The sequence below is a fragment of the Olea europaea genome, chromosome 19 (assembly GCF_002742605.1).
Source record: "Olea europaea var. sylvestris chromosome 19, O_europaea_v1, whole genome shotgun sequence".
Lineage (NCBI taxonomy): Eukaryota > Viridiplantae > Streptophyta > Magnoliopsida > Lamiales > Oleaceae > Olea > Olea europaea.
This window is the reverse complement of record NC_036255.1, coordinates 4,607,690-4,619,735: the sequence shown is the minus strand read 5'-3', so window position 1 is coordinate 4,619,735 and position 12,046 is coordinate 4,607,690. Positions and strand designations below refer to the sequence as shown.

The window sequence follows — 12,046 nt, the reverse complement described above, 5'->3', positions numbered from 1 at the left end:
TGCTATATAAAAAGAGTTTATTGAAGTACTTTAAAATTTTAATTCTCTAAAGTTATAAATAACCTCAAAATAATTGAATATATTAGACCTATTAGAGATACTCATGTAACGAATGTTATATCAATGAGTAACATCCAACGTTTGGATAAACTTAATGTCAAAACTCGATATCTTAAATTTCAATGAGTAGTCAAAAAATACACACATAAGATCAATGACCATTGGGACAATTAACTCATATTTGGGAAAAGTTCAAAGGAGGTGGTTACCTTACTTAAAGATTTATTTCATGTTAGACCTAATATTTATTGGACGTTTGAAAATTTTATAAATTGTTGATAAATGATCTAACTTTATTATTAATCATACACTCAACGGACTCACAAGTACTACTATTTGTTAACCGCTCATTTCAATACATTTAAAAATTTAAATGTCTATAAATTCTTCTAAAATGGAGAATAAGACTGGTGAATTTAGAACTTTGAATTTGCATTTCTATGTTATTCTTTTAACTTATTTGACAGTTTAACATCTCATTTAGCCCTTTTTCAATTTTAATAAAAACTGTAGTAAAAATAGATTTTTATTAAATTTTGATAAAAGTAAATAAAATATGTAATTAAAAAGTTATGAATTCCAAAAATTGTGTGATTGGAATAAATTTAACGAAAAGTAAATTTTAAGAAATGAGTGACAAACAGAGCTCCTTTACTTTAATTTAATATGTTTCTCATACTCATTTTCAACCACATATTCACACAATAAAATATTTTATACGTAAATTCAAATTTTTTTATTACTTTTTAACCAGACATTCTTCAAAAAATATTATTCAAAACTATATTTTAAAAATTTTAAAGATCTTAAACAAGTGCCTAGTTCAAACACACACATTCCTTCGGCAACCTAGAATTGACCGTAAGTTTTGGTCACAACTACAAACAAAATGATCAAATTGAAAAAAAAAATAAAAAAAAATGAAATTCACGCAATCAAATTATAAAAGTCAAAACTCAAGGGATCACATAATACAACCCCGAACGTTGAGTGCCTTTACTAAAAATCTGTATATATTACCTTCTCCCGTGTCTCCTTATCTCTCACGCACACACGCTCTAAAAACAGAGGAGAGAGAAAGTGAGAGACTTGCTAACTTTGAATTTTACGTTTCTGGAGAGAACAAGACCCATTTTATATTTTTATTGACCAGCGCATAAAAGCACCAATTGTTGTAGGTGTTGAATTTATGATATTTGTAATCATATTATGCTGAGAGGATTAATTAAGAGAGGCATTCCATACTTGCAGCCTCGTATCCAAATCGTTAAATGTATTTGATAATAAGAGATGATGATCTGACGGTTTGGGAGAGCGTACCTCAAAAGTGAATGTTGAGAATATGGCATGTGAAAGTGAATGAGTAAGGGTGCGATTAATTGCAAATATGAAATTTGCATGAGAAGAAAATAAATTCCAAACAACTATCTAGAACTTATTTGCATGAAAATTATTAATTAAATATATTTGATTGATTTAATTTTTAACCTAGAAAATATTAAATTTGTTAATTTTTTATTGGTAGGTATATGAGAGAGAATGGATAGATAAAAAAGAGAAAGAGTGAGTGGATTCCCTGAAAAATAAAATTCTAATCCCCCTAAAAAAATATTTTTCTTCATTTGAGGCATGTATGGTCAAGTGATCAAAAGTAGGAAAATATTTTCCATAGAAAAATGTCAATCAAATAACACAAAACTATAAACTTCATGAAAAAACACATTTTTGATGAAAAATATTGGGAATCAAACTCGTCCTATGTGTTTTCAAGATCTCAATTGATAATGAAGAGTTACAAGTTTTTTTTTTTTTTTTAAAAATTCAAATATAATGAAAATTCTATATCTTAATAGGATAATTAGCATATATCGTTCTTATTTTTCATTATTATCATGGAAAATGTCTTTACTTTTCATTTTTTAATACTTTCACCCTTATTTCCACATTTCATTGCGCAAAAGTCATTTTTCATTCATTTTCTTAACTAAAAGCTGTAAAATGACTAATATATTATTCTATTTAAATAAAAAGAAAAAGAAAAAGAAAGAATTAATTGCAATCATAGTCTCAATTTTTTTGACAATGTAAAAACGAATCTCAAATAAATTAGTAAGAGGGTAATTAGCGCATAATGCCCTTTCATTTCACTATTATTGTGAATAACATTCATACATTTCATTTTTATTGACATTTTCACTCTTAATTACATCTTCGATTGTGCAAACCATCAATTCTATTAATTTTCATCCAATTTCTCAATAAAAAGCTGTGAAGTGACGAATATACCCTTTTATTTAAATAAAAAATAAAAAACTAATTGCAATGATAGTCTCAAATTTCTTAAAAAGTAGAAACGAGTCCCAAATAAATTGTTAAAAAACAAGTAAATTAATAGAAAATTAAAAACAAGTTTCAAAAACAAGTGCATCTCAAATAAATTAATAGAAAATTAAAAATTTAATTTTCTTTAATTTTCTTTTTCTTTTAAATTTAAATAGGAAGGTATATATTCGTCATGTCACAGTTTTTATTGAGAATTTAGNAGAAAAGAGAAAATAAGTGAAGATTATAAATTTGCGAAATGTCAAAGAGTGACGCCAGAGAAATAGTGAAAATGGCAAAGAAAGCCAAAGAGCACTTGCATGAACGTGGTATAAACTAATATCTGAAAACAAAAACCCGCCTTCAACAATGTCATCAAGATTTAAGCATCCCGCCTTGTGCATCGCCTGAAGAGTTTGAGTAAGCGCCTCCGTTAAAGTAGGCTTCTTCTCTTTAAGTTTTTCCTGTATATATATATTTGTGTGTATTAGATAGCAAGACATTATTAAATTCACGACATAAGTACATTCATGCAGAAAGCAGTGCCCAGATAAATAGCAGAATTATGGGTTTCACAAAGCTTCAGGCTAGCATATGTAGGTGAGTTTCTAATATTTCTTCCTTTCAGGGCTGTCATCTTTCATCGAAAAGGGTCACAGTAGACGGAAAAGTGTATCCTTCATGATACTTGATTCGTAACAGAATCAAGGGTTGGATCATCAGCCAATGATCAATCGTGAATGTTTGATTCCACCATATTGTTGAGAGGTAGATGAAGCTTTTATACCACCAAAAAAAATCCAGTCCTCTCGTATATTATGCTAACAAATCAAATTGGCAAGATGTAAGTCAGAACCATGATTTTGTACAAATATCAACAAGAGCCATTTATGAAACTTGATCTCATTAAAAAATTTCAAAACCGCATGCATTACATAAACATAATCTACTACCAAATTTTCACTGAAACGTGTAATGTTAATTTACATTCCAGTCAATGTGATATAATGCAGTTAAAATTCTGCTATACCCTTCTTGGAAAAAAAAATTGAAACAGGCGAATATTTGCGAAACAATAAGCAACCCCATATATATCTATTCCTAGAATTATTATATCCGGAGTTTGTGGGATTCTCATATTTAGGTATTTTTCAAAGTAGTGATTGTTGTGTTATTGTAATATATTAAAATACAGCTAATTTTTCATTACAAAGACCGTAATGGTGTAATTCCCCTGCATGATTTTCACATAACCATTGCCGTCTATTGTGCAATCTAATAAGCCCTCTAAAAGGTTTGCGTCAAAATGAGTTTAGCCCAAATCTAGCGCTTCTGGATCTTTTTGAACCTCAAAACCTATTAAGACATTAGAGCGGCAGAGTAAGTGGGCTTCAATTCGGCTCGAGTCCAAGATCTCATTGATATAGTTGCAGGGAAAGTTACAGTTAAAAAAATGCTCGGTGGATACACCTTTCTAATTTTTCCAAGTCATGGATGACATAATCAATGGATTAAAGGCATAAACTTTAAGTCCCAAAATCAATTGTGCAAGCTGAATATGAGAGTGAGATTGGTGTCTATACTAACCAGCAATACGGGCAATTAGAAGCGAGAATTTCCAGAGAAATGGGTTCCCAAACCACTGGCAAGATTTCCAATTGCTTGGATTGCTTCAACTGCAACAGCAATGTTCACGTCTGTAATAAGCTGTAAACTCCAAAAAGATATCATAATCACCACATAGATAAAGTTTTTAAATTGACAGCCAAAAACTAAAAACTGTGTTTTTTTGTGAAATGCAGACAAGGGTGAAAGAGCACAAGCTTGCAAAAGATATGCTGACGGTCAAGCTTCCCAGATGTTAATTTGTATTAAGATATTGTGCCTGACTTTGATAATACCATGAAATAGAATGTCCATTGAACTACTTGGAACCTATCAGCAATAGAAGCAGTCCATAAGAAAAACCAAAAAATAAATGCAGCCGAGCAAATTTGGAAATTGGCCTGGTCTCTTGCTGTAACTCGTACTTGGACTATCTTTTTCAGTCTACGGGTTTTAGAAAATTTCATTTTCAGACCATATATTAGGATTTTAAAATAATGGTCTAAGTTATATAAACTGAACAGTTTATGTGACTTTGGTAGGTTCAAATGTATTACATCTAATGCTAATTTATTTTTGTCACCCTATAAATACATAATAAAGAGAAAATAGATCTATATTTGGCCAAAGAACCGGGAAGCAAGCAGAAAACATAAAATATGCCCTTGTTTGGTCTCCATTACTTTCAAAACACATTTTTCTATTTCTTATTTTCAACTACATTTTTCAATAAAATAATATTACACCCAAAACGCAAACTTTTCCTTATATTTTAATTACACATTCTCCATCAAATCACTATTCCAAAATGTATTTTGGCAAAAAATGGGACTCAAACAAGCTCTATATCATCTCAATCAAGAAAAAAATCAACAACAGAAAACCACACATTAACTCTAACTAAAAGGAATGTGATAATTAATTCAGCTATAAAATATGAAGCTGAACCTTCTTTAGTGTTCGGCAAATTTCTGTAAAACCTCCAGGAGCAATCCTTTTAGTCGAAGCGAGTTTGGTCAACTCTGAAACTCCTTCTTTTCGCTCGGACCACTTAGAAGCTTTCTGAAATACAAATAAAATAAGTTCAAACAACCATGAGCATCATAATTGTCTGTGATGCAAAACCACAAAACACAACAATGATTTTATACTAGAGATAATATACTAGACAATGATAATTACTGGAGTACATAAAAGACGTGAAAGAGAGCACTCACCACTCCATCCCAAAATCCTAACTTCTCCAAAGGTGTCAATATATCAACTGGATCAACAAGTTCATACTCATCTATCACCTCTGGAACTGGTAGAAAACATGAATGTCAGACCCAAAAAGGATTTCACAGAGCGTGTCATGACTATAGCATTATGATTGTCTAACGAGATTAATATCAACGGCGAGCTTAAAATGAATGCATCCTAAATCTATTCAACCAATGGAAAGATATATCACAGATTCAATTACTAAGTAAAATCTTGCCGTCTGCAGCAGGTTCTTCAGAAGGGCCAGATCCCACAACGTCGGAAACAGCTTCCTGTTCTGGCTCCTTGCCTTGCTCAGATCTAATAAATATCCAAAAGACAAATTACAAAACTCTAGAAGACTAAATTTAAATAAATAAATTTACCCCTCTAAAAGCTAAAGCTTTCTGATTAGATGACAACATTGTACTATCACAAGCAGAGGAAATGAGTTCAATCCGTGCCATCGCCCATTTAAGAAAATTGTGCACATATGCCTTTGATGAGAAAATAATCTGACCACTGCCAGCACTGAGGGAGCATGTTAAAAAACTAAATTTAAATAAATAAGCCAAATGTTTGAGCCCCATTCTTAAAAAACACATTTCCTCCCAAACTCATTTTCAACCATAATCTCTCAATAAAATAATTTTACGCGTAAACCCCAAACTTCTCCTTATTTTTTAACCGTACGTTCTCCAAAAAAAATCATTATTACAAAATCTAATCTCTCAAAAAATAGGGCTCAAACAAACTCTAAATGTGTCACTCTTAACACCTGAAGCTTTTAAAATTTAAAAAAGTGAATGTATCCCCTCTCAAACATCTAAGTTTTTTTGGATGATATGGTTCTCAATAGATGGGTCATATACAACAAGATAACCTGTTAGTATACACCTAGGGTAGACTTCTATGATCGCACTAGACTCAAGAGTGTCAACTCAATAGGACTCAGGCTCCAAGGGCAGAAGGTAAGCCATTTGAGTGAATTCATTTTACTGATCTAATAGAGATTAAAGGCTCTAAGCTCCACTTTCTCAACTAAACAAAAACTATTCACAAATTCAACTCTGGATATCAAAAATGATGTCAAGGCCCCATTTACAAGTGAAAACTATAATCTTGTGAGACTTGAATTCAACTTCAAACTATCAATCCATAAGAAAAGATTACAAAAGCGATCGAGCTTGTTTGGGGTGAGCAATTGAAAGTTTAACTGAACAAAGTCATGCCAAAAATAATAGAAAATCAAGAGTTAAGTCCCACTTATTTAAATAACACCCTCCTCGCAGATACAATAAATGGAACTTCCATTTCATAAGCATCACAAAATGCTAGAGAATTGCCCCCACAGATCACAAAACCATATGAATATTGTCCAAGATGAATATCTGCCCAATTTTTTGATTTAATAAAACACGTGCATAACCTACCAAAGCAACATAAAATAACTATGATGTCGACCTGAGCAAAATGAATGACAAGGAAACATTTCCAATAGAGTTATGCTGTTAAAGATAAAACATATATCGTAAATTGGATCGCAGCCAGGAGAAGAAAAGAAGAAACGCGGAAAGAAAAGCAAATAGCTGCGGGTCGGCTTTGCAGTCCCTATGACATTGACAAGCTCAGCTTCCAACTCTTTTTTCTTACGACAAAAATGGTGAAACAATAAAAGATATAACCAAAATGCACAATAAGTGTGACAGACAAGGATCTAGGCCAATATGTATCAACATACCATAGTATCTCACATCTTTTCAAATAATATAGATTTGACCGGATCCTTTCCGATCCAACGACATAGCTCTAGTGTCAGTCCTTTGGAAGAGGCACGAACGCTCTGATCTTGATGATCAAAAAGTTCAGGAAGCATCTTCAATATCCTTTTTGGTGGCACTATCTTTGACCCAAATTCACTGAATCATTATTGTCCACCCAACGTCAATATTATGCAGGATAACACAGTGACAATAAACCAAAACAAAAAATTAGTAACAGCAATTAGTTCCTAACCTTAAAGCCTGAAACATGACATCTATTGCAGGAACAACAGCCTTCGAAACTTTATTTTTTATTGCTTTCTCCATAGCATCCTACTCAGGAAAATCATATTAGAGAAATATGCCTTATTTAACGAACTTCAACTTAAATTTTCCAGATGTAAATAGCCAAAGTAAACATAATTTTAGAATGGAAATGTTCAAGGGAGCAGTAGATTCAAAGTTTCTAATGGATCGCGGCAACACCAAGCCAGTAGAATAAATACTAACAACGCGTTCACATGAAATGGAAAACCCATACTTGCATAGTATCCAAGTAGCGGAGAAGCCCATCTTAGTCTACGTTCTTTCCAACTTCTCTAAATTTTTAGCTCATTATTTCTGATGGCGGAATAAATTTGCAAACCGAAACCTCAAACAACGAAAGAACTACTAAGTGAACCAAAATCAACCCCGTAAAATTGCAAGTGCTGCCACAGTTGACTTAAATTTCTTAGGACACTCGTCATAATTCTATATATTCGCAACTGCATTTAACTTTTTTGAGCTCGAAGTATTTCTAAGTTACTTTATACCTTTCGGAAGGCTCATCTACACTCAACCAGCAATCCTCCGAATTACATTCAGTTGTGTAGCTAACTTCACATAATACAACACTATCCTACTTTAACTACAGCAATCACTTCAAACCAAATTGGGAAATGCATCAACATGAACTGATTTTCACTACCAACTTTCACTGCAACTCTCTCTGTTCTACAGCCTTAACCAAGCTTATTTAAATGTCACCAACCTTCTGTTGCCGACAACAAACTCATTGGACAGTTCTTTCAGTATAAAATGTTCCTCCCAATTTGAATGAGTAAACATATTGTTAATGACTCCACCGCTCCAAGTTTATGGTCTCTAAACCAATCACATATGCTTGTACTTCAATTTTTCCATTATATCATTCAATTTTTCCTTTAGCATATTGATTCTCGTTAGTCACTACCTATGCTGAATAGGAGAATTAGTTGATTGTGATGGTGCTTGATAAGTGAAACTTCTGTAAATTGCGTTCATTCATCATAAAACCACATCTCTGATTTTCTGAGAGGGCGTCCTACGTGCTGCTTATTGCTTTATCCACTTTTGTTAAGGAAGTAAATAGCGTGTAACATGTTATTAAAGTCATGGCTGATTCTATTAGGATGCAAAGGCAGTTGAATCACCGACAGTAGCCTTGAATTTAAAACCATGCAAAAGAACAACCAGAAATAGCATATGGTCTATATAACCAATATTCACTTGTAGTTCCCAGATTCAGAGTTCATCAGTTCATAAAACTCCTACAGTCAAGCTCCAATTGTCCAACCAACTACTTATTACATGTACATGATCAACAATTTTTGAAATAAAAGGCGCTCCCAGCAATGTCCTAGCTCCCTGAAGTTCAAAATTATTATACAGCAGCTCCTATTTCAAAAGCATCCCAATTTTTAAACGAACAATGAATCAGGTATGAAGCATTATTCCTCGTAAACTAAGCTACGATTTCCATGAATCTACTACAGTCCACTTTCATGTGCCTTGAAGTGAACGATGTTTATATAAATTATTTTTATCTTTTCCACCATTTAATTGATAAATTGTTTAATAGCTCAATTAATCAGCTAAATTTAATAATGCCAAGTAGCCACCTCACAGCTAAATTGCAGAGCACATCATTGCACTGATAGACTAAATATCGGCATTGTTGAATATAAAACGTACCAAGAAAAGAAAGCCTCGACAGCCTCCAACTCTACCCACAGCATAAAAGCTGTCTGCGCCCTCTCCACCGTCTTCGGCCTCCCAGTTAAACATTTGTCCACTATCACATCACATACTTCTTTCCCATATCTGAACCCACAAACGAACGAAACAAAAATCAAATTTAACGTGTAAGAAGGAAATCGAATAGATGAAACCTGAACAAAATACCTCCCGGCATCAGCATCGGCAGCTTTTAAGTATGCAATGAGTGCATCCAGAGCCCTCTCTTGAACTGGCGAATTCGAATCCGCCAGCGTCTTCTTAAAAAATGGACCTAAAAATTTACCAAATTTAGAAAAGGACATAAAGAACCAGGATCTATCAACAGAAAGGTCACATTACATCAACTTTCACACTCAGATCAATGCTAATAATATCAAAACCCAAAAAAGATCTAAAGCTAAAAGTAAAACAAAATTCTCACCATATTCACGGAGGCGATGGTCCTTGGGATACGTGATGGAGTCGCAAACGGCGGCCAAATCAATGTTTGCATCATTCCGTACTTTCCAATTCTTGTGCATCAGCCGATCCTCCCATGGCAACTTCTTCGCCTCCTTCAACAATTTCTCATCCTCCGACATTTCTATTTACGGATAAATATAAATGCCTATCTCTGTATATATCTAACGCTTATGTATATATAATTGTGTGGAAATGCAGAAATGGAGATAGGAGCGGAAGAAGGGAGAAGCGTCGTCGTTTGAAGCGGATATTGTCTGGTTTTTTGAATTTTGCTGTTATAGTATATTCTCTCTCTCCACTCTCGCCGGAAGCCGGCGAGGAACAAATGAGGGTTGAGTATAGTGGGGTCCATATATTATAGACGAGTAATGGTCCTTGAACTTATGTCTCTGTCATCGATAAGCATCAAATTTTGATAATTAAATTTAATCAATCGTTGGACGTTACTCATTAACATAACATATCAATTACGAACCTTCAACAAAATTAGTAATGTGGCTTCTAGAATGCACATGTGGCTCCTCGTCACACTGTTAACAAATTGCCACGTCTCCAATTGTTCTCCAAAATTTGGAAAAAAGTCTTTGATTGCTCGGTGAATTTTGAGATTGTCGAATTTTAACCATTAAAAATTTAAAACATTTTCATTGCTCGCTAAATGTTGGAAACTTTTTTGATCGCCCACTAAACTTTGAAAAAACGACTTTAATTGTACATTGAAGCTTGAGACGTTCGAATTTTCACCACTAAACTTATAAAAATGACGTTACCCTATTGTTCGTTAAAAAACGCGTGCCGCAAGTGTACAAGTGGAGTAAAAGTGATAAAGCGGACAGACGAGTCAGGACTGTCGATCTCACGAAAAATGATTACTCAATTACACAATAATTAAATTTAATTTTAAGATATTTTTGTAGAATTTTAAACTATTTTCATCATTTGAAATTTTTTAATTTATTGTTTATTTCGTTGTTAAAATTAAATTAAATTAAATAAAAATTTGAATTCTACAACAAAACACAAAATAAATATAATTAAAGGGATTGTGGATTTCATTACAAAAAATAAATTCAAATTAAATTTATTGTCTTACAAATTGTTTCAAAATTCAAATTTTAATTTAATTTAATTTTAACAACGAAATGTACAATAAATTTGAATTTTTCAAACGACGAAATATTTGAAAATTTTACGAGAATATATTAAAAATAGATTTAATAATTGTCTAATTAAGCAATCATTTCTTATAGCGCATTAACCCGAACTCGATTGTGCACTCCATTACTTTTATATGACCCATGTGACATTTTTAATAAACAACATGGCGAAGTCATTTTTATCAGTTTAATGGCCAAAATTCGATTTATCTCAAACTGTAATAACCAATCAAAGATGTTTTCCAAGTTGTAGTGAGCAATCGAAGGAATTTTCCAAATTTGGTGAGCAATAAAAGAAGCTTTAAATTTTTAGTGTCTAAAATTTGACGATTTTAATGTTTAGTGAGCGATCGAATACGTTTTTCAAAGTTAGTGAGCAATCGAAGACTTGGCAATCGTGTGATGGGACCCCACATGATGTCACTATTCCGCTAAAGGTTCAGAATATTTCCAAAAGACTCTTTAAAACATTGGGTGCTCTCTATTTTAAATAGTAAACCCTAAAAATCAAGCTCTAAGTGACTCTTTAAATTAACATTTAAATTTAGATAGTGAAAACTCACTCTCTATAATTAAATAAATTTAAAATGTTTCAATTTTCAATGTGGGAAAATAATAAAACAATTTAGAGAAAAGCTAGTTAAAATAAAAAATAGAGAAAATAATAAATATTTTTTGCGAGTAGTAAAATTAAGTGCTAAATAAAAAGAGTTTATTGAAGTATTTTAAAATTTTAATTCTCTAAAGTTATAAATAACCTCAAAATAATTGAATATATTAGACCTATTAGAGATACTCATGTAACGAATGTTATATCAATGAGTAACATCCAACGTTTGGATAAATTTAATGTCAAAACTCGATATCTTAAATTTCAATGAGTAGTCAAAAAATACACACATAAGTTCAATGACCATTGAGACAATTAACTCAATAAAGACATAAATGTCTATAAATTCTTCTAAAATGGAGAATAAGACTGGTGAATTTAGAACTTTGAATTTGCATTTCTATGTTATTCTTTTAACTTATTTGACAGTTTAACATCTCATTTAGCCCTTTTTTTAATTTTAATAAAAACTGTAGTAAAAATATATTTTTAGTAAATTTTGATAAAAGTAAATAAAATATGTAATTAAAAAGTTATGAATTCCAAAAATTGTGTGATTGGAATAAATTTAACGAAAAGTAAATTTTAAGAAATGAGTGACAAACATAGCTCCTTTACTTTAATTTAATTTGTTTTTCATATTCATTTTCAACCACATATTCACACAATAAAATATTTTATACGTAAATTCAAAACTTTTTATTACTTTTTAACCAGAGATTCTTCAAAAAATATTATTCAAAACTATATTTTTAAATTTTTAAAGATGTGAAACAAGTGCCTTG

The 12,046-nt window shown here is 31.9% G+C and overlaps 1 pseudogene; it reads right to left on the bottom strand.

Annotated features, from left to right (window-relative positions):
• Window positions 1-3,101: 3,101 nt before the first annotated feature.
• On the bottom strand, window positions 3,102-9,619 carry LOC111368231 (annotated as a pseudogene).
• Between the last annotated feature and the right edge of the window lie 2,427 nt (window positions 9,620-12,046).